This window comes from Cucurbita pepo, chromosome 16, assembly GCF_057944985.1.
Source record: "Cucurbita pepo subsp. pepo isolate OVF chromosome 16, ASM5794498v1, whole genome shotgun sequence".
Taxonomy (NCBI): domain Eukaryota; kingdom Viridiplantae; phylum Streptophyta; class Magnoliopsida; order Cucurbitales; family Cucurbitaceae; genus Cucurbita; species Cucurbita pepo.
The window spans coordinates 8,254,590-8,278,008 of record NC_141813.1 but is presented as its reverse complement, the minus strand read 5'-3'; the positions used below and the strand labels follow the sequence as shown (position 1 = coordinate 8,278,008).

The 23,419-nt window shown below is 37.2% G+C and overlaps 3 non-coding genes across 3 annotated transcripts; 2 read left to right on the top strand and 1 right to left on the bottom strand.

Annotated features, from left to right (window-relative positions):
* The first annotated feature begins 2,200 nt into the window (after positions 1-2,200).
* Positions 2,201-2,274, top strand: TRNAN-GUU (transfer RNA asparagine (anticodon GUU)). Its single transcript has one exon. It is a non-coding gene; the product is annotated as a tRNA-Asn (tRNA).
* Positions 2,275-3,055: 781 nt separating this feature from the next.
* TRNAN-GUU (transfer RNA asparagine (anticodon GUU)) lies at positions 3,056-3,129 on the top strand. Its single transcript has one exon. It is a non-coding gene; the product is annotated as a tRNA-Asn (tRNA).
* A 247-nt stretch (positions 3,130-3,376) lies between these two features.
* Positions 3,377-3,460, bottom strand: TRNAL-CAA (transfer RNA leucine (anticodon CAA)). Its single transcript has one exon. It is a non-coding gene; the product is annotated as a tRNA-Leu (tRNA).
* Between the last annotated feature and the right edge of the window lie 19,959 nt (positions 3,461-23,419).

The following is a 23,419-nucleotide window of genomic DNA, read 5'->3' as shown; positions in this document are numbered from 1 at the left end:
CTGACCAATAGAGATCAGGTTCTTCTTGAGACCAGGAATGTATCTGACATCTTGTAATGTCCATTGATTTCCTGCTGGAGTTTGTATGGAGACATCTCCCTTTCCTTCAATCTCCAAGGTTTTATTGTTGGCAAGATACATCTTCCCGAAATTTCCTGATTTGAAATTTCGAAACAATTCCTTACTTGGAGACGAATGGAACGATGCACCTGAATCCAAAATCCAGGATTCAGCTGGGCTATCCACACTAAGGATTAAAACGTCCTCAGCATCTTCTGTTGTGTATATAGAATCATCATCATCTTCAGATTTATGATTCTGCTTCTTCTTTAGCTTTGTACAATCTGTCCGAAAGTGTCCTTTTCCCCCCAGCTCCAACACGTTACGTTGGGTTTGTTTGGAGATTTTCCCCGGTTCTTTGATTTTGAACGCCCATGTTTGTTTGAGCTCTTTGATTTGCTTCTTCCCCTTCGATCAACACTGAGAGCATTGCCTGATGAATCTCTAGTTTCCCGTTTGCGAATACTTTCGCTGAGAACTACATCTCGAATTTCATCAAACTTCAGCTTATCAGATCCTCGGGAACTGCTGATTGCGGCAACAACAGTATCCCATGACTCGGGTAAGGATGACATCAAAATCAACGCTTTAATTTCATCTTCAAAATTAATTTCCACCGAACCCAGTTGACTTATGATCATATTGAATTCATTTATATGATCCGCAACACGTCCACCTTCAGACATCTGTAGATTGAACAATCTAAGCATCAAATACACCTTGTTCATAGCCGACGGTTTTTCATACATATTTGACAGCGCCTTCATCAGATCTGACGTTGTCTTCTCCTTGATGATGTTAAACGCCACGTTTCTGGATAGCGTCAACCGGATCATCCCTAAGGCTTGTCGATCCTTGAGCTTCCACTGTTTCGTGGTCATGGTATCCGGCTTCACCCCAAACAGAGGTTCGTGAAGATCTTTCTGGTACAGATAATCTTCAATCTGCATCTTCCAGAAACCGAAATCGGATCCATCGAACTTCTCAATTCCAATCTTTGAACTTTCCATCTTCACAGATCGTGGTGAACTTTGCCTTGCTCTGATACCAGTTGTTAGGATCGCACAACAACGCACACCCTCGATCTAGATGATCACAAAGAGAAGGATAGAGAGAATTGCAAGGAGAACTCTGGCTAAAAGGATTTTTTATTGATGACTTCAGGCATGTACAACAAGAGAGTACAGAGAATAGAAAAGTACATTTCAAAGCTTTACTAGACGGGATATATATATGGTTCAGTCTACTAAATATAGCTTTACCAGATTTAACCATCTACTATATATAGCTATGTACCATATATAGCTTTACCGGATATAGCTATTGACCAAGCTATAAATACAGGGAGCAGACTCCATAACTCAACAGTAGGAAGTTCTTATTATTTCAACGTAGGAAGTAGGAAGTTCTTATTATTTCAACGTAGGAAGTAGGAAGTTCTTATTATTTCAACGTAGGAAGTAGGAAGTTCTTATTATTCAATAAATACGTAAGTTCTTATTATTTCACCGTAGGAAGTAGGAAGTTCTTATTATTTAATGATAAACAATGATACGTTTCAACCACTATTACGAGGAACAAAACTTGAGTCTGGCGCCGTAGACCACTCGGCCATCCTGACTACTAATGGTCTGTGCCTTGATTGGTTTGAGAGGGGAGTTCAGCATTCCGTATATGGTGTGTAAATGTCTCCATAGTAGACACGTTTTAAAACTGTGAGACTGACGATGATATGTAACGGATTAAAATAGATAATATCCACTAATTGTTGGAGAGAGGAACGAAACAATCCTAATAAGCGGCGAAAACCTCTCTCTAATAGGCGCATTTCAAACTGTGAGGCTGATGGCAATACCTAACGGGAAAAAATGGACAATGTCTGCTAGTTGTGCGCTTGGACTTTTACGAATGATATCAGAGCTAGTCACCAGGCGATGCGCCAGTGAGGACGCTTGGCCCACAGAATGGTTGCTTTGTGAGAACCCACATCGATTGGAGAGGTGAAAAAACATTTCTTACAAGGGTCTGAAAACTTCTCCTTAGTAGATGCGGTTTAAAACCATGAGGGTGACAGCGATACGTAACGAACGAGAGCAGACAATATCAACTAATTATGCTCTTAGATTGTAATAAATTGTTGGCTGGAATAGCTCAGTTGGTTAGAGCGTGTGGCTGTTAACCACAAGGTTGGAGGTTCAAGCCCTCCATCTAGCGAAGTTGGACGATGCATGGTTTGTTGGTGCTTCCCATTATTAATATATATTTGGTTGTTTGTGACCTGGTGTGTAAGATAACTAATTAAAACTTGCACAGATATTCTCAAAAATCATGTTTAAAAAGCATTTGCGAGTCAAGTTCCACTGTGTTGTCTCTCATTTTTCCTCACAATAATGTGAGAAGGGGGATTTGAACCCACGCCCTCTTACGAGGACCAAAACTTGAGTCTAGCACCTTAGACCACTCAGCCATCCTAACTGCTAATGATGTGTGCCTTGATTGGTTTAAGAGGGGAGTTTAGCATTCCGTATATGGTGTGTAAATGTCTCCATAGTAGACGCGTTTTAAAACTGTGAGGCTGACGACGATACGTAACGGATTAAAATAGATAATATCTACTTATTGTTGGAGAGAGGAACGAAAAAATCCTAATAAGTGGCGAAAACCTCTCTCTAATAGGCGCGTTTTAAAACTGTGAGGCTGATGGCAATACCTAACGGGAAAAAATGGACAATGTATGCTAGTTGTGCGCTTGGACTTTTACGAATGATATCAGAGCTAGTCACCAGGCGATGCGCCAGTGAGGACGCTTGGCCCACAGAATGGTTGCTTTGTGAGAACCCACATCGATTGGAGAGGTGAAAAAACATTTCTTACAAGGGTCTGAAAACTTCTCCTTAGTAGATGCAGTTTAAAACCATGAGGGTGACAGCGATACGTAACGAACGAGAGCAGACAATATCAACTAATGATGGTCTTGGTTTGTAACAAATTGTTGGCTAGAATAGCTCAGTTGGTTAGAGTGTATGGCTGTTAACCACAAGGTCGTAGGTTCAAGCCCTCCTTCTAGCGAAGTCGAACGAAGCATTGGTTGTTGGTGCTTCCCTTTAATAGTGTATTTTTTCAATCAACTTCGGTTGTTTGTGACGTGGTGTGTAAGATAACTAACTCGAACTTACAGATATTCTCAAAAATCATGTTTTGACACTTTTTAAAAGGCATTGGCGAGTCGAAGTAAGTTCTTATTATTTAATGATAAACAATGATACGTTACGTTTCAACCACTGTGTCTTGCGTTTTGCCTCACAATAATATATGATGTCAGAAGTGGGATTTGAACCCACGCCCTCTTACGAGGACCAAAACTTGAGTCTGGCGCCTTAGACCACTCGACCATCCTGACTACTAATCGTGTGGTCCTTGATTGGTTTGAGAGGAGAGTTCAGCATTTCATATATGGTGTGTAAATGTCTCCATAGTAGACGCATTTTAAAATTGTGAGGCCGACGACGATACGTAACGGATTAAAATAGATAATATCTACTAATTGTTGGAGAGAGGAACGAAACAATCCTAATAAACGGCGAAAACCTCTCTCTAATAGGCGCGTTTTAAAACTGTGAGGCTGATGGCAATACCTAACGGGAAAAAATGGACAATGGCTGCTAGTTGTGTGCTTGGACTTTTACGAATGATATCAGAGCTAGTCACCAGGCGATGCGCCAGTGAGGACGCTTGGCCCACACAATGGTTGCTTTGTGAGAAAGAGGTGAAGAAACATTTCTTACATAGGTGTTGGTGCTTCTCTCTATTATATATTTTCAATCAAAATCGGCATGTGACGTGGTGTGTAAGAACTTACTGATATTCTCATGTGACGTGGTGTGTAAGAACTTACTGATATTCTCAAAAATCATGTTTTGACACTTCTAAAAAGCACATGTTGATAAACAATGATGCTTCCGCCGACCCCAAAGCCCACCCACATCGGTAGTAGATTTTATCCACTTTGGCTCGCGTTTAGCCTTACAATAATATGGAGATGTCAAAAAGTAGGATTTGAACCCACGCCCTCTTACAAGGACAAAAACTTGAGTCTGGCGCCTTAGACCACTCAACCATCCTAACTGCTAATGGTGTGTGCCCAGATTGGTTTGGGAGGGGAGTTTAGCATTCCGTATATGGGTGTGTAAATGTCTCCATAGTAGATGCGTTTTAAAACTGTGAGGCTGACTACGATACGTAACGGATTAAAATAGATAATATCTACTAATTGTTGGGGAGAGGAACAAAACAATCCTAATAAGTGGCTAAAACCTCTCTCTAATAGTCGCGTTTTAAAACTTTGAGGCTGATGGCAATACCTAATGGAAAAAAATGGACAATATTTGCTACTAGTGTGCTCTGTTTTTTATGAATGACATCAGAGCTAGTCACCAGGCGATGCGCTAGTGAGGACGCTTGGCCCTCAGAAGGGGTGGATTGTGAGATCCTATATCAATTGGAGGGGTGAAGAAACATTTCTTACAAGGGTCTGAAAACCTCTCCTTAGTAGATGCGGTTTAAAACCATTTGGGTGACAGCAATATGTAGCGAACGAAATCTAACAATATCAACTAATGGTTGTCTTGGATCGCAACAAATGATTGGCTGGAATAGCTTAGTTTGTTAGGGCGTGTGGCTGTTAACTACAAGTTTGAAGGTTCAAGCCCTTCTCTAGCTTTAGGAATGAAGCATATCTTATAAGTGTGTTGGTGCTTTGCCTTCGTAGAAATTTTCAATGAACTTTCATTTGTGACGTGGCATGTAAGAGAGCTGATTTGAGATATTCTCAAAATTTGTAATTTTAAAAAATCATTTTTTGACACTTTTAAAACTCTCATACTTTATAAGTGTGTTGGTGCTTTGCCTTAGTAGAAATTTAAGAGAAATGATTTGAGATATTCTCAAAATTTGTAGTTTTAAAAAATCATGTTTCGACACTTTTAAAACTCTAATGAGTTTAATTGATATCCACCATGGTAGGAAGTTCCATGCCTTTAACTTTGAAAAAAGTTACCCTCTTCATGAGCATTAAAACTTAAGTCTGACACTTTAGACCACTCACCCATCCTGCTTATTATGTGTTCTAGGATTGTTTTGAGAGGAGAATTTAGCATTCCGTATTTGGGTGTGTAAACATCTCCGTAGTAGAAGCATTTTAAACATCTCAGTTCGTTAGAGCATGCAATTATTAACCCCAAGGTCAGAGGTTCTCAAGCCCTTCTTCTAGCGATGGGAATGAAGCATACAAAAGTTTTCAATGAAGTTGGGCTTCTGACGTGGCGTCTAGATATTCTCAAAATTTGAAGTTTTTTAAAAATCATGTTTTGACACTTTTAAAAACTCTATTGAGATCAATTGATATCCACCATGGTTAAGTTCCATTTCTTAACTTTGAAAAGTTGAAATCTACGAAGTTCTTATCATTTTTTGATAAATAATGATGCTTTCAACCCAAGCCCTGAACGGTAGTAGATATCCACTTTGGCTTGCTTTTTGCCTCACAATAATATGAGTTGTCAGAAGTGGGATTTGAACAACCCACGCCCTCTTACAAGGACCTGAACTTAAGTCGGGTGCCTTAGACCACTCGATCATCCTGACTGCTTATTGTGCAATCCCGCATGTGTTCGAGAGGAAAATTGAGAATTTCTTATATGTGTGTGTAAACGTCTCCCTAGTAGACACGTTTTAAAACTGTGTGGCTGACGGTGATACGTAACGGATTAAAATAGATAATATCTACTAGCAGTGGGAGAGAGGAACGAAACAATCCTGATAAGGGTGCAGAAACCTCTCCTTAATAGGCTCGTTTTAAAACTGTGAGGCTGATGACAATACCTAATGGGCCAAAATGGACAATGTCTGCTAGCAATGCACTTGAACTTTTACAAATGATATCAGAGCTAGTCACTAGGCGATGTACTAGTAAGGACACTTGGCACTCAGAAGGTATGGATAGTGAGATCCCACATCGATTGGAGAGGTGAAGAAACATTTTTACAAGGGTCTGAAAACCTCTCCCTACTAGATGCGGTTTAAAATCGTAAGGCTGACAGCGATACGTAACGAACGAAAGTAGACAATATCAACTACTGGGCTTGGATGGTAACAACTGATTGGCTAGAATAGCTCAGTTGGTTAGAGCGTGTGGCTGTTAAGCACAAGGTCGGAGGTCGTCAAGCCCTTCTTCTAGAGATGAGAATGAAGCATAACTTATAACGATGTTGGTGCTTCTCCCTAGTAGAAATTTTTTATCAACTTGAGTTTGTGACGTGGCGTGTAAGAGAACTAACTCGAACTTCGAGATATTCTCAAAATATGAAATTTTAAAAATCATGTTTTGACACTTTTAAAACTTTAGTGAGTTCAATTTCTATCCAGCATGGTAGGAAGTTCCATGTCTTAATTTGTGATATGAACCACGACCAAGGGATTTCCATACCTTAAGGTCCAATTACAAGGACGAGAGCCAAGAAGCTACAACAAATCTTGTACACTTATATTCGAGCTATGGTGAGCTCATCAAAGGAAATTCTAGAAGACGTTGGAGATCTCCCTTATATGTTGTGCAAAGTTGAGCTTCAAGAAAGAGATGCATTAAATGAACTTTAAGTTGCATTTAACGAACTCACTGAATTTATGAAACTAGTCTAAGGATGACTAATAAGCACATTTCATTCATTGCACTGTTTAAATATAATTTAAATATTTGTTTGTCATATTTAAGCTAGCTATTAATATAGGAGTTAAGGTTATATTGTAACCCACCCTTAACTAGCCATTTTAATACTAGGTTATGAGTATTTCTCATTTACCAGCGAATTTAATTTGGGAGTTATGTGTCACATAGTTTAAGGTTGTAAACACGGTATAAAACCTTCTTTTCTTTGATGAGAAAGATCACATTTTGGAACTAAAAAAAAGAATAGAATTTCTATTTTTTTAGCTTTGATGAAAGCTAAGATTTTCTTTGCAAATTCTTTTATTTAGAACTTACCTGCGAGAGTCATTTAAATGGTATTGATCAAGCCTCTTGTGGAGTGATTCGAATCACGAGTTTAGAGTTTTCTTTACTCTTGATCTTGATCATCAAGGTAATCTGTTCCATACTGTTAGTGAAAAGAGTGAGTGATTGAATGGTTGATGAGAAGATTGTATTATGAAGAGCAAGAAGGCTCTATATATACAGAGAATATCTAAAAATCTACAAAAAATCTGGTAGCAAACCAGTAAACAAATCAAAACTAAATCAACTCCTAACTACAAGGAGATTTAATCATATACTAACTGACAACAATCTAAACAAACATGTGATTTTTAACACTCCTCCTAATTTAGATGCGGTGAACTCGAAGCTTTTTCCTGAACACCCATCTTACTCCAATTATCTTTCTGTTTATAGGTCGATCAACCAACTCCCAGGTTTTGTTTTTCTCGATCACCAAAAGCCTCCTCCTCTGACAGGTGCATCATCAACCAAAGCATCTTATCGTTCATCTTCAGGCTCTTCTTGTCGTTCATCTTCACACTCTTCTTGTCGTTCATCTTCAGACTCTTCTTGTCATTCATATTCAGACTTTTCTAGTCATTCATCTTCAGACTCTTCAAACATGCTACCAAAGATTAAATTGTTTGGTGCATTAGAAATCTTATTCACCTTCGTCATTTCTTCCCAATTCCATTGCTCATTTCTAGCAAAATGAACATCTCGCCTCCCAATAACACGACTAGTGTGTGGTTGAAAAACTCTGTAAGCTTTGGATATAGGGCTATACCCAATAAAGATGCCAGATTCTACCTTTTTGTCAAGCTTATCACGCATGACCTGTGGAATGTAAGTAAAGCAAAGACACCCAAATACTCTAAGGAACTTTAAAGAAGGTTTGTAACCATACCAAACTTCAAATGGTATCAGGTCCTCTACAGCTTTTGATGAAATTCGATTTTCCAAGAACACAACAATGTCTGCTGCTTTTCCCCAAAAACGTTTTGGAAGATCCTTCTCATGAAGCATGCATCTCGTCATCTCCATTATGAGTCTATTCCAACTTTGTTGGGTTTTATGTCCTAAAACACATAGTTTGGAAATAAAAACATATTCTATTTTCAATAATGTTATTATTGATGTTTATTCAGTAAAGATTGTTATTGAATAACGTGAATTTTACGATCATTAATCTAAATCCAACAAACTAAGAATACTCTGGCTAAGTATGATTACTTGAACTATATGTAGAGACATAAGAGTGGATCAAGTTCAAGTATATAGTCAAAATGATCTATAGTATAGGGATAAGACTAAGTACCTTATCCTGGGGACACTATGGATGCGGCTCACTTTTGTATATGATATAAACAATATGATCACTAAATTGTATATGTGGAGACATTGGAGTGGGGGCGTCTTATGCAATGAGTATTGCATAAGATCGGACCATGAAGAAAATCACTCTCACTTTATAATGTCGTTTACTGTTGAGACTAATTTTTTCACTCGATGACTTAGGTAACTCGACCTTAATTTTGAGCTAACTATGAACTCCTGTTTATTCAGAATTATCCTTAGATTTGCATGGGTGAGAGTGGCCCGAGTTCGCCGACTCAATAAGCCTCCCATTTCAAGGGTAAGACTGGGTGAATAGCTAGGGACATAGGGTTCAAGATAGAATTCACTCCTACCCGCTTTTAGGGACAGTAGAGAGGTTGTTCCCTTAAGTACTGACTCTAGGTCTTGAACAACAGGCCCTACCCTCTCATTGGCCCAAGAGGGATTCGGTTTGGTGGTTGGACCACAAATGAATTGTTCATTAGAGGATCAGTGTGACTTCAGGAACAAGAAGTAACTTTAGGGGTAAAAATGGTAAATTGACCCAACTCTAGTTACGAACAACTGGTAAAGGATCGACTTACTAATCATGGTTATATCTAATGGACAAAAATATATCTATAGTGAGGGAAGTGCAACTACTAATAGTGGAGTGTCCTAGTAGGTAAGGAATGTTGGTTAAAAGGTTAATGAGTTTTGCCGGTTAATCCCGAATCGTTGGAGCCCATGATCTGTAGGTCCATTAGGTTCTCCTACTAGCTCATATCGTACTAAACCTTAGAACAGTGTGAGGAGTGAGTTTGAAGTATTCGAACTCAAATTAGGAAATATGCACTAAATATATACGATATGTTTAACCGTATTTTGATTTAATTACGAATTAAACAAAATGAGAGAATTTGAGATATTTAAATAAGATTTAGTATTTTAATTATGAAAAGGGATTCATAATCAATATGTGCCGAAATTGATTGAGATTGGCATTTGATTTAATGTAAATATTAATTAAATTGTTTAGTTAATTCTTTAATATTATTTTGATTTGAAATAATTATTCAAATTAATTGTTGAATTAAAATAGAAAAAGTCAAAATGTTGACTTCACTTAATCCATGTTTGAGTGAGTGGAATATTAAGTGTCAATATATGGTTTAACAAACTTGCATGTTTGCCACATAATCCCACGAATTTTAGTTGAATTTTGAGTGTCAAAATTTTGTTTAATCAAACTTGCATGTTTCAAAATTTGGTTTAACCAAGCTTGCATGTTTGCCAAATAAACTCCAAAAATTTGAGTGGAATTTTGAGTGTCAACATTTGGTTAATTCAAACTTGCATGCTTGCCACATAATCCCACAAATTGAGTGGAATTTTGAGTGTTGGTGATCGCAAATTTGCATGAAGAAGCAAATATCACTCTATAAATAGAGTGATCAAGGTACATGTAAAGGGTTCTTGAAAACTTTGAGAAATTCTCTCAAAACTCTCTTTACATCTACTAAATTTCTTTTAAATTTAGTCACTCACTAGATTCCACAATCCCGTTCTAAGGCCGGAGAATAGTAGGGAAGAAACTAGTGGTGGTTCGAAACTGGTTCGTGAGGAAAAAGGATTTAAACTACAAAATGTTAGTATTCAAACTCATTGAGTTTTAATGCTTTTGAACATGCTAGCCAATTTATTATAATTGATGTACTTAAAGTGCCTAAGATCCAAATTGCTTCTGCATGTGTTATATTAACACCATCAGTTCCATTTCTGTCGAACATCTTAAGGGACGAGCTAACTAGCTCCCCTCTGCTTCCTCCTTTCGTCCTCTAACTAAGACTAATAATGTTACTCTTCAAGTTTGGGATATAGTATATACCATGGTCAGTAAACATTGGTCACCATTGTTGCACTGCAACAAGATGGATCATTTGCCTTATATCAGTACAATTGATCCATCGCCAAACTTCACATTTCCAATGACTTCTCATCAAGCTCCTTGAACTTTGTTTGATCTCCGGTCAAGTGGTTGTTTGCTCCATTGTCAAGGTATCACATGTTGGTCTTCACTTGGTCTTCTCCTTTTTTGAGAAGGTTACCATAACCTTCTCTTCGTTGAGCATCAACAGGTTAGGCATCTTCTCAACTAACACCAGTGCAAGCTCTTGATCCTGGTGAGTGTGAGATTTCCCTCCACATCGCGCTTCTTCTTGCGGCACTCTACTGCATAGTTCCCATATTTTCCACGAGAGTAACACTTGATCATACTATTGTCCTTCTCAGGGTTGGAATTATCGTGGGTTTGTGAGCTATTGTTACAGCCTCCTCTGCCACCACGTCCACATCCAGGTCTACGACCAGACGCAAGACCTTTTTTTTTTCTCGTTATGGCTACCACATCCCCTCGTACTTGAAAAAAAAGAGTCAACCACATCATTCCTTTTCGTCTGTGTGAGCCACTCCACATATGTGAGTAAGAGGTGTTTCTCCTCCTTTTTGTCTTCATAACAAAAATTGTCTCCTCATGGACCTTAAGACAACCAAAAACCTTCTCAACTAGCACGTTCATAAGGTCGCCGGACTGCTCGATGGAGGTAACAATTTGCATGAATCTTAGGAGAATAGCTCGAAGGAACTTCTTGACTACAGAGATTGATCGATAAGATAAGGAACTTCTTGGAGGTAATAAATTCTATCTCTATAAAATGAGATGTTTTCTATCTATAAAAAAACAGAAGATAGATTGTATGTCAAATAGCGACTCTATATACCAAATATTAACATATTGATACACATTCAATTTTTAATCGAACAACATGAAAACAATTGAGACAAGAACGATACTCTTATTTGTTGTATTTAGTTCATAATATTTATTTAGGTTAGACTAACAAACTATTTTTTATATTCAAAACCCATTAGAAGGAAGGGACAACCGAAATCATATAGAAATGTAAGTCTTGAAGGCCCTAAAAATGAGGTGTTTTTGTATAACAACTTGATAGCACTGGATATTACATGCACCTCGGGCACGCCCCTAGCTCAACAAGCTCTTTTGATACAAATATGTATACTATACATTAACAATGTTTATTATTAAAGTTTAACTATTACCCTTTACGAATAACATGTATTTAACCTATCAATATAATTATATGGGAAGTGATTTAGTGCCTTTATCAGCTACACGATACTATGTCATCTCTTTCCCTTCAAGACAAATTCATATTAAAGATTATTTAACTAACCCTTAAAAGAACCTACATTATAACTTGGTTACGAAGCCTATAACCATGAATCATAGCTAGGATACTTTAATTTACCCTTCAAGATATGGATAATTACGAAACTGTCATTCGGGCAAGAATCAGATTATCAACAATGACCACCTGCACAAAATCCATCGAATATCGACTCTTAGCCGTTGGATCTCCTCCAAAATTGGATAATTCTAGAACACTCATAGATCATCACATCCAACGACTAGGATTCAAAACCAAGGTCGGTAGCTCGCTGATCGGAGATGATATTTTCGATTGGTTTTCCAGAAAATCCAACCTCCAATTCACAACGATTTGGAAGCTCTCAATCTCGATTTAAGCTTCCCCTATAAAGTTTGAAGTTGAGGAATAGTTTGAAACAAGAATCGAGGAAGGTCGAGCTCCCAATCGTAATCAATAAGCGTTTAGATTTTAGGTCTCCTACTCTTGGATTTCTTCCAAATTTTGGAGCAATTCCCCACCATTTCCTTTCAAACCTGTTCCTATAGTTTCTAAACAAGATTAACCACAAGTTCTATGAAGGAATTGAGTGCTGAAAGTGCCTAGAAACCCGTCCCCCAATCCAATCCGCCATTAAAGAGCTTCAAGGAAAACTCAAAATTCCAATCCGAGGATACACATGAATTCATCGAGCTAGGACGATCCCAATAAGTTTCTACACCTTCAAGGAATGTTTCCATAGAAGACCACAAAGAGAAATAACCTCAGGAACGTGCCCAATTGAAGAAAATCCGTTTTGGGCTCAAATCGGGGGTAAGTTTCGAATTCCTATCTATGGTCCATTTTCATTAAAATTAAGGATTCTTTTAGCTTTAGAGGAAGAAGTTGAGTAACTTTAATGAAGGAATCGAGAGCTGAAACGTCGTAAAAGAAGCTATCCAAGAGATCGATTTTCTGGCGTTTTGGCTAATTTGCAGACCGAGGACGATTCTCCAAAATTGCGAACACACACTCAACTTCGTTCCTCCAAACCAATTCATGTTGCATGAGGAAAGAATAAGGAAGAGATTTCGTGAAGAAATCGAGCCTTGAAACCCCTAGAATCGGATACCTAATAACAAATCCTCTGTTTTTGCTTCGGCGAAAAATCATATTTTAGACGAACTTTGGAAGCAAATATCTTAGGCTACAATCCACGAGAATGTATGAAATCAATTCCTAACTCTTCCTTGTAACACCATCTTTAAGTTTCGTGAAGAAATAGAGGAGAAAAATGACGTGATTGGAGCTACGAAGGTTCAGTTTCAGACGGGGGTGCTATATGTCATGCGCGTCTTCTTCTCGTCTAGAGGAAGAAGACGATGACATGGCCGGTTCAGTTGAACCGGCCATGTCGACCTAAAACTCGATATTCCCTTTGTCTTTCTCAATTTGAACTCCCTTCCAGGCTGGCTCTCATAAAAATCTTTATGGTTCCAGAAACTAGACACAATAAGGAGTTTGTGTAAGGAAATTTGAGGTAATTCGGATATCGGAAGCTCAAGAACGAAGGTCCTGAACGTCGACGATGAGATAAGTAGCCACCTTGGACTTTTTGTTAAGAAATACTTGTAGGAATTACTTGGATTTCCATATGAACCTTAAACAAAGTATGAATTAAGGATATATGAAAGAAAAACTCAAAGGAGCATGAGTTAAGGCCTTAAACCAATCAAATTGCTCGAAAATTAGGTAACACTAAAATAACTGACTAAATGAACTCTGCTACCTATGAAACTTTAATGCTTAGCATATTATGTCGAGGTTATTTATGAAATTTGGTAGTCATTGGATAAGGATAAGTAGGTAAACCAAGAAACGGTACAAAATGACCATAATGCCCTTAAGGATATCTACCTAGGGTTCATGACCTAGATGACCTCCAAATATTATGAAACACTGAAGTAGATCTTTTATGATGCTTGATGATGTGGTCAAGTTTGAAAACTATTGGAGCTTGTTCATTAGCAAAACCAAGAATTAGGGGTAAATGACTAAAATGCCCCTAGGACTACTTATGATAATTCAAGGTCTATACGTGCTTCAAATGATTTGATAATTCTTATAAGATTTATTCTCAAGGACATGAAGATATGTTTGAGATTTCAAGTTGATTGGAGCAAGTTTGGAACCTAAACCAAGTCAGGACCCAAGAAGCACCACAAGAATCAAGACTCTTCCAGAACCCTCCAAAAAACTCCTAGGAATCTATGACCTTCTAGAACGACTCACGCTAAGATGGGTTCATATGGTTACAAATGAAAGTTGCAACTTACACCTCAAGAAATTATGGACCTTAAAAACTTACAAGATTGAGAACAAAGAACAACATCACACAAGCTTTACTAGGTTGACTCAAGGACGAGGGACCAAGGTCCCCAAACTCAGAAACTCTACGTAATACTCTAATCATATACATAGTGACCTGTGACCGACCACCAAGCGGTGCTTTTAGAGGCCTAAGAATTCCTCTTCTAGGTGGGATGCCTTGCACCATGTTTCCTTTGTAGGATGTCATGTTTGGCCTCAAGTTTCCTTTACCTAGATGAGATGTCCTGCACCATGTTATGGGTACCCAAAAGATTTGCAGGATGCAATGTTCATGTATGCACCGACCACGTGACCTTTATGGTCCATCATGGGGAGTAGTCTAAGGCCACGGAGGAACAAGAAGAGAGTAAGTTACCTTAACCAAGAATCAAGAACCTCCTAAAACCTCCCACGGTACAGCATGCTCATGACTTAGACTACGCTGCTTGGAACGCATGAAGCCTTGAGCATAGGTATTTAGACTGTATTATAGGGCAAGCCCTTAATTGTGGATTAGACTGCATCGCTTGGAACGCAAGATGCTTTGGATGTAGGTTTTTTTACTATGTCGCTTGGAACGCATGAAGCCTTGGGCATAGGTTAGAAGACCGTATCAAAGGGCAAGCCCTATGATGTGGGTTAAGACTACGTCGCTTGGAGCACATGAAGCCTTGGACGTAGGTTAAGGCTATGTCACTTAGAACACATGAAGCCTTGGACATAGGATTGTCAAGTGCATGGCTAGTGCCGTAAATCCTAGGGGGAGTGTCTTGGAGAACAAATCAAGAACCAAGAAAGTACCAAGAATAAGAGAAAGATCAATGACTAGAACATGGATCGATATCCTAGTTCTGAGGACAAAAACCAAGAACCATGGTACTAAGGCCCTTAAAGATAATCAAGAAGTAAAGAACAAGAAGTAGATGGCATAAGTACTTACAACAAAAACAAGAACAAGAACAAAAACAAAAACAAGAACAAGACAGGAACAAATAATGTGGTACCCTAACCTATCAAGGACACGATTAAGAGCCTACAAGTAGGCTACTTATTAAGTCTTTGTACTCATTCCTTATTCTCCTTTTTTTTTTTTTTTTTTTCAGGTAATAAGGAGCTAGTTGAGGTCGGGAGCAGGTGCCATATACTAATCTCACCCGTCGTCCTCAACTCTTTTGTCTTAAAATGTTTTGTGTTCGTTAGTTATTTTGTGTTTTAACTAGTATGTTGTGTTTTAAATACTTATGTACAAACTTTATTTTGATATAATGTAAATATAATGTTTTAACTTCCTTTGTTTTATTTCACGAAAAATTTACCCATCTTTTAGAGTCATCGAGTCAGCCCGGTCCTTACAGCTTTGTTCCCCTCTCTAATGATGTGGGATCTCATGCTATCATTCAATCAAACATTGATATTTCACTTACTTATAAGCACTGATGTACTTTATCAAATCAATATCAATTAGTTCAACTATATATCAAGTATCATTCAATCACTAACATGCTTAAATGACATGCTTATAATTCTAATTAGTTCAACTATATATGTTAATAGTTACAAACATGCTTAAATAAATGAATTTTCAAGTCTAATTTATAAATATAACTCAGGCATAAAACTTAAACCCTTTGCCATTTAACATGCTTTAACACGTTAAATTCATCCATTCAACCATATAACAGATATTAAATTAAATATCAATTCATAAACGTGTTTAATCTATAAGCAATATTGAAATGGAGAAATCCAAATAGTTACCGCAATCTAAGTTTGATTCAAACTATTTTCCTCTTATAAATTTTTCAAAATCTGCTGATTAGTTTTCAAAATAAAAAGTATAATAGTTGCATTTAACTCAAAAAAAAATGGTAAAACAAAGATGTCAAAGTGAATCAAAATAGATAAAAATAGTCCAACTGATCCCATTCAATTCAACCAACAACACTGGTTATTCAACCTTCATTTTCACAAATGGAGGTCGGAGGTGTCATTTTCCTTCAATTTCCAATTTTCATATCATCAAGCTCGATTCTAACCTTAGTTGATGCCTCACCCAAAGTATAGTGCACATCTAGATGAATTTAATGAGATAATAATCAAGAAAAATCATTGATTCTACCGGTAAAATTTTATGGAGTACATTTTTTTAAGATAAAAATAACCTTAAATCATTTTTATAGGACCTCCACTAGAATTAATTTTTCTAATCTTTTTAAGTAAATTTTATTTTATTGAGAGTTTTAGAAGCTAGAGGTGAATTAAATTCAGATGGAAGGAAAAAATGCTTTCCAAATTTGTAAGAACTAAAGAACCAAAATAGAAAAAAATAAAAAATACTATTAAAAATGTAAATTCACATTCTTTTTTCTTTTTAATCTTTTCTATTGTTTCAAAAATCCATTAATTTTTTTTTTTTTAGAAAACCCAAAAAGCAGCAAATCTCTCTTCAACAACAAATTTTGTCACCAAATTTCATTGAAAAATAGGAAAGAGCGAAGTAGAAATTGGATTGGCCTGTAGAAATTGAGATGTGATTTAAACTACTTAGATACCCTAAAAACTATGTAAATCTCCACTACGCCTAAGAAAATTTAAGACAGCTTACAAGTCCATTAACAGGGTGAACAATGTCACTAAAGCCCGACCACCTCGTATTTCCTCTACACCTCAGTAGCGCTATTCAACAACTTAGATCGAACCTACTACTGCGCCAACCTATTCACTATTGTGACAACGCAAGCTGACTAATTCTGAGGAATTAAAAATTAGTTCACCCAAGAGATGAGATACACCGTCCATAGATTCGCATTGCAAAAATTAGTTCACAATAATATGAGTTGTCAAAAGTGGGACGTAAAATTAGTTCACAATAATATGCGTTGTCAAAAGTGGGATATGAAACCACACCCTCTCACGAGGACAAAACTTAAGTCTAGCATCTTAGACCACTCAGCCATCTTGACTGCTTATTGTGAGATTTCACATTGGTTTAAGAGGGGAATGAAGCATTCCTTATAAGGGTGTGTAAACGTCTCTCTAATAGACGCATTTTAAAACTTTGAGGCTGACGGCGATACGTAACGGATTAAAATAGACAATATCCACTAGTTGTTGGAGAGAGGAACGGAGAATCCTTGTAAGGGTGCGGAAACCTTTTCCTAATAGACAGGTTTTAAAACTGTGAGGCCGATGGAAATACCTAATGGGCCAAAATGAACAATGTTTATTAGTAGTGAGCTTGGACTTTTACAAATGATATTAGAGATAGTCACCAGACGATGTGCGAGTGAGGACGCTAGGCCCTCAGAAGGGGTGGATTATGAGATCCCACATCTACTGGAGGCCCTCAGAAGGGGTGGATTGTGAGATCCCACATCTACCGGTGAGGGGAAGAAACATTTCTTACAAGGGTTTGAACACCTCTCCCTAGTACATGCGGTTTAAAACCGTGAGGCTGACGGCAATACGTAACGAACGAAAGCGGACAATATCAACTAGTGGTAGGCTTGGACTATAACAAATGATTGCTTGGAATAACTCAGTTGGTTAGAGCGTGTGGTTGTTAACCACAAGGTTAGAGGTTTAAGCCCTCCTTTGCTTCTTCCTAGTAGAAATTTTGAATAAACTTGGGTTTGTGACGTGTGTAAGAGAACTAACTGGAACTTCGAGATAATGATTCTTTCAACCCAATCACCCAACGCAAGTAGATATTATCCACTTTAGCTCAGAATCAACCTCACAATTATATAAAGTTGTCAAAAATGGGATATAAACTCACGCCCTCTTAACCAGAATTTGAGACGGGCGCCTTAGACCCCAAATTTGAGACGGGTGCCTTAAACACTCAAACAACAATAAGGGAGAAACTGGTGCCTTAAACACTCAAACAACAATAAGGGAGAAACTGGTGCCTTAAACACTCAAACAACAATAAGAGAGAAGGCGTCTAACGTGAAACTTTGGCTCAGCATCAGCCTCACAACTATATAAAGTTGTAAAAAATGGGATATAAACTCACGCCCTCTTAACCAGAATTTGAGACGAGCGCCTTAGACCCCAAATTTTAGACTGGTGCCTTAAACACTCAAACAACAATAAGGGAGGAGGCGTACTCAAACAACAATAAGGGAGAAACCTGGTACATCACTAGGTAAACTTTTTTTTGGTCCTTAGACCCCAAATTTGAGACAGGTGCCTTAAACACTCAAACAACAATAAGGGAGGAGGCGTACTCAAACAACAATAAGGGAGAAACCTGGTACATCACCCGGTAAACTTTTTTTTGGTTTTATCATTTCTCAAATCTCACTTAATTAATCTTAATCATACTCATTAGAATAATCCTACCTTCAGCTTCCATCGTGTTAAGACCATTGGCCACATACTTCCATGCATTCTTGAACAGGAGGCATATTTATAAACTCACTACTCTTAGATCATTTATGTTCATCAAATGACATGACAACTTGCTTCATAATTCAATTCCAAGATCACAACATGCTTAAAAGGACAAATATAGTTTCTTATTTGAGAAGAAAATCAACGATCTATTGTATGGATACAACCAAATTTCTCTACTAAGTGCCACAGTTTGATTGCAAGTACATGAAAAGTTGAATGAAATTTGAAAATAACCCTTCTCAAACTCTTCCATGCCAACCTGAGATTTTGAATTGATGAACAAAATTATGGAGCACACTTTGAGAATTCTGATGTAGGAGTTCATGGACCAGTTGAATTGATGGAGAAACAATAATGAATTTTTCAAGCGATGATTGGTATTACAAGGTTGGTTTGGATGGTGAAAAGTTTGAATTTTTCAATCCCAATTGTCAATAAAGGGAGCCCTGGGACTGTAGCAATCTCCCATTGATTAAAATTTTCATTTGGTATAAGGTATTGAATCGTTTCAGTTTTGAAGTGTTCTTGTTAGTATAATAATTTGAAATGTTCGTAAATTTTTTTTTTTTTTTTTTTTTGTATAAACCACTTTCCAAACTCCAAGCGGAAGTGAAGCAATGATAATGGATTTGATGGGCATGGGGAAGGGCCATGCTTGGGTTAATGGACTAAGCATTGGAAGGTATTGGCCAAGTTATCTTTCAAATGAGAATGGCTGCTCTTCAAATTGTGACTTCCGTGGGGCTTACCGTGATGGCAAGTGTGCCACTAATGGTGGAAAACCTATTCAAAGATGGTATGTTCTTGAGGAGTTCTTAGATTTTGAACTCTCTATTCAACATCCTACAACTTTTAGCTTAAGTGAATATCTTGTTTTTTTTTAAACTTTCGGGTACCATATCCCAAGATCTTACCTGAATTATGGGGAAGAGAACACACTGATTTTATTCGAAAAGTTTGGTGGGACGCCATTGGATATAGATATCTAAACAACGAGGGTGAAAAAGGTATGTGCAATGCCTTATGATGGAAGCACGTTGGAGCTGTCATGCCATGATCGAACCATCTCTGGTATCAAATTTGTGAGCTTTTGGAACCCCATGGCACTTGTGATAATTTCTAGAAGGGTTCCTGCTAGTCCTCCACTGTCTTATTAGTCATCAAGAAGGTGTAACTCTGTTTTTGTTAAATAGATGATACTCTGGTTTTGGGTTTTTTTCTAATGGATGACACTGTGGGTTTTGGGTTTTGGGTTTTTCTGATGAGTTTGTTTGAATTTTGATTGAAATTACACGCATGTCTTGGACAAAGGGAAATGCTCCATTAATGTTTCAGAAAAGAATCTTGGGACAACTGGTTGCAAGAAACGTAATCGGTTCGCTGTTTAAGTTACTTGTTAGAACATCTTGCTTTTTAGGTTTTTAGGTTTTTAGATTTGATATCATTTTCCCTTTTGTGTTCTTCAGATTTGACACAACTTTCCCTATTGTTTTAGGCTTGTAAATATTTACTCGGTTCAAAGGTTATAATAGTTCATTCCTTCCCTCATTGGCCTCTCTCTTCTTCTTCCCTTTCTTCTTCTCCCATACCCTAACTTCTCCCATACCCCAACGGTTCAATTAAAGATCCAATGAAATTCATAGGTAAAGGAAGAAACCTGGTCAAATAGAGATTTTTCTTTTGATCATCTTTCGATTGTTAATACGATATACAAGGACCGCTACTACAAATAGAACTACACTACAAATATCGATTGCTTGTTGAACCCTGTGAATTGCGTGAAAGTAGGATACTCCAAATTCGAAAGTCTAAGAGGTTTATAAAACGCTCTTAATGGAAAAAAAAAAGTGAATGAAAGATCCCACTAAATTGAATTGGGTCAAGATTCATTGATCAACATAATAAACATGGGTCAAAATGTTGAGTTTTATGTCCTAAAACTCATAGTTTGTAAACAAAAACATATTCTATTTTCAATAAAGTTATTATTGTTGTTTATTGAATAAAGATTGTTATTGAATAAAGTAAACTTTACGATCATTAATCTAAATCCAATAAACTAAGAACACTCTTGCTATAGTATGATTACTTGAACTATATGTAGAGATATAAGAGTGGATCAAGTTCAAGTATATAGTCAAAATGATCTATAGTATAAGGATAAAGCTGAGTACCTTATTATGGGAACACTGTGGATGCGGCCCACTTTTGTATATGATATAAACAATGTGATCACTAAATTGTACATGTGGAGACATGTGAGTGGGGGCATCCTATGCAATGAGTATTGCATAAGATCGGACCATGAAGAAAATCACTCTCACTTTATAATGTCGTTTACTGTTGAGACTGATTTTCTTTTCATTCGATAACCTAGGTAACTCGGTTTTAATCTTGAGCTAACCATGAACTCCTATTTATTCGGAATTATCCTTAGATTTGCATGGGTGAGAGTGACTCTAGTTCGCCGACTCAATAGGCCTCCCATTTTAGGGGTAAGACTGGGTGAATGGCTGGGGACGTGGGGTGCAAGATGGAATTCGCTCCTACCCACTTTTAGGGATAGAAGAAAGGTAGTTCCCTTAAGCACTGACTCCAGGTCTTGAACAAGGGGCCCCACCCTCTCATTGGCCTAAGAGGGATTCGGTTTACTGGTTGGACCACAAACCAATTGTTCATTAGAGGATCAGTGAGACATAAGGAACAAGAAGTAACTTTAGGGGTAAAACGGTAAATTGACCCAACTCTAGTTACGAACAACCTGTGAAGGATCGACTTACTAATCTTGGTTATATCAAATGGACAGAAATATATCTATAGTGAGGGGAGTGCAACTACTAGGCTATAGTGGAGTGTCCTAGTAGTTAACGAATGTTGGTTAACAAGGTCAATGAGTTTAGCCGGTTAATCTTGGATCGTTGGAGCCCATGATCTATAGGTCCATTAGGTCCCTCTGCTAGCTCATACCGGACTAAACCATAGAACAGTGTGACGAGTGAGTTCGAAGTGTTCGAATTCCAATTAGGGAATATGCGCTACATATATACGATATATTTAACCGCGTTTTTGTTTTATTTACGAATTAAACAAAAAGAGAGAATCTGAGATATTTAAATAAGATTTAAATATTTTAATAAATTATGTGTCGGAATTGATTGGGATTGACATTTGATTAATATTAAATATTAATTAAATAGTTTAATTAATCCTTTAATGTTACTTTAATTTGAAATTCATTATTCAAATTAATTGTTGAATTAAAATGAAGAAAGTCAAAATGTTGACTTCATTTAATGGAAAAATCCATGTTAATGGAATTTTGAGGTGTCAAAATTTGGTTTAGCCAAATTTTCCAAATTTACCAAATAAATCCCACAAGTTTGAGTGGAATTTTAAGTGTCAAAATTTGGTTAATTCAAATTTGCATGAACATGCAAACATGACTCTTTAAATAGAGTGATCATGGTACATGGAATGTCTTCTTCTTCTTGGTGAAAAAAAAAAACCTTGAGAAAAACCTCTCACAAACACTCTCTTCATACATACAAAATTCCTCCCAAGTTTAGTCACTCACCGGATTCCACAATCCCGTTCTAAGGCCGGAGGATAGTGGAGAAGACACTAGTGGTGGTTCGAAACCGGTTTGTGAGGAAAAAGAAGTTTGAACTACAAAAGGTTAGTATTTAAACTCATTAAGTTTTAATACTTATGAACATGCTAGTTATTTACTATAATTGATGTTCTAAAAGTGCTTAAGATCCAAATTGCTTCAGCATGTGTTATATTAACACCATCACAAGATTCATTGATTCAATAGAATAAACACATCAATAAGCCACATTCATGACAGAGCCACATTCTTAAGTCAACAGATTCATAATAGAGCCACATCATTAATCTAGTAGATTCATAATACAGATTCATATTCGGGAATGATGGGATCTATTATATCAGTCTATTTTTCCTACGATACTATTCTAATGGGCAGCTTGAATGTGTACCATATACTCTACACACAGTCCATACGTGCAAGTATGGGCTCACTAGACAGTTTGCACACCGCTGGGCTCCTTTTCTTGTTGGGCGAACCTTCTCTTCTCTGGTTGCTCAACTTTTGCCGGACACCCATTAGAATTAGTAACTGTCACGGCAGAATTATGTAAAACATAACGATACTTCGCCTGCCTAATGGATGTACGCGTTCGTACCCTCGTGATGGAATAAGGGTATCCCCCAATGTATGATAATACATAATGCATGAGGTCCCAACATTTTTCTGTTTTCATTATCATTTAATATAACCCCACTAGCATTCTGTACATATATATTGTTTTTCATATCATTTCACATATCGTTCACATTCATATCATATCGTTTCTCATTTTTCATTTCTCATATCATATACAAGTCTAACGGAGTTATATTTCATGTCATTTATTGGGATTTCATGTCATTCATATCATGCTATGTACATACAATTTAAGAGACATAACATAACGTTCCATGTTTTTAACATAACATATCCTCATATACATTTCATACCATAACATATCGCATCACAATGTATCATATCATAAACATGTCAATTTTATCTATATCTCGTTCTATAACATATTTCATATCATATCACAACATATATATATTCGCCATTCACATCTCGTATCATATCGTGAGCACTCCCTAACTTATCATAACCTTAATGTTCTTATACATATCATAGTCATATTGTTAACCTAACTAAACATGACCATTAATTCCAATATACGCACTAAAACTATCTAAAATTGGATAAATAAGAGTCTTACTAACCTTAAATGCCTTAAATAAGGTCAAAAATGACTTCATGAGGGTTGAAAACTTAGGAAGCATTATAAAAATTTATACCAAGTCGTCTAAGCCGAGCTGCCAAGCCAATGAGTCGAGTTGTGAAGCCAAGTTAATCAAGCCACCGAGCGATTGGGGTGGAGAATGGAGGAACGAAAGTCAATGACGACGTTGGGTCTCGAAGGGGGGTGGATTTTGAGATTCCTCA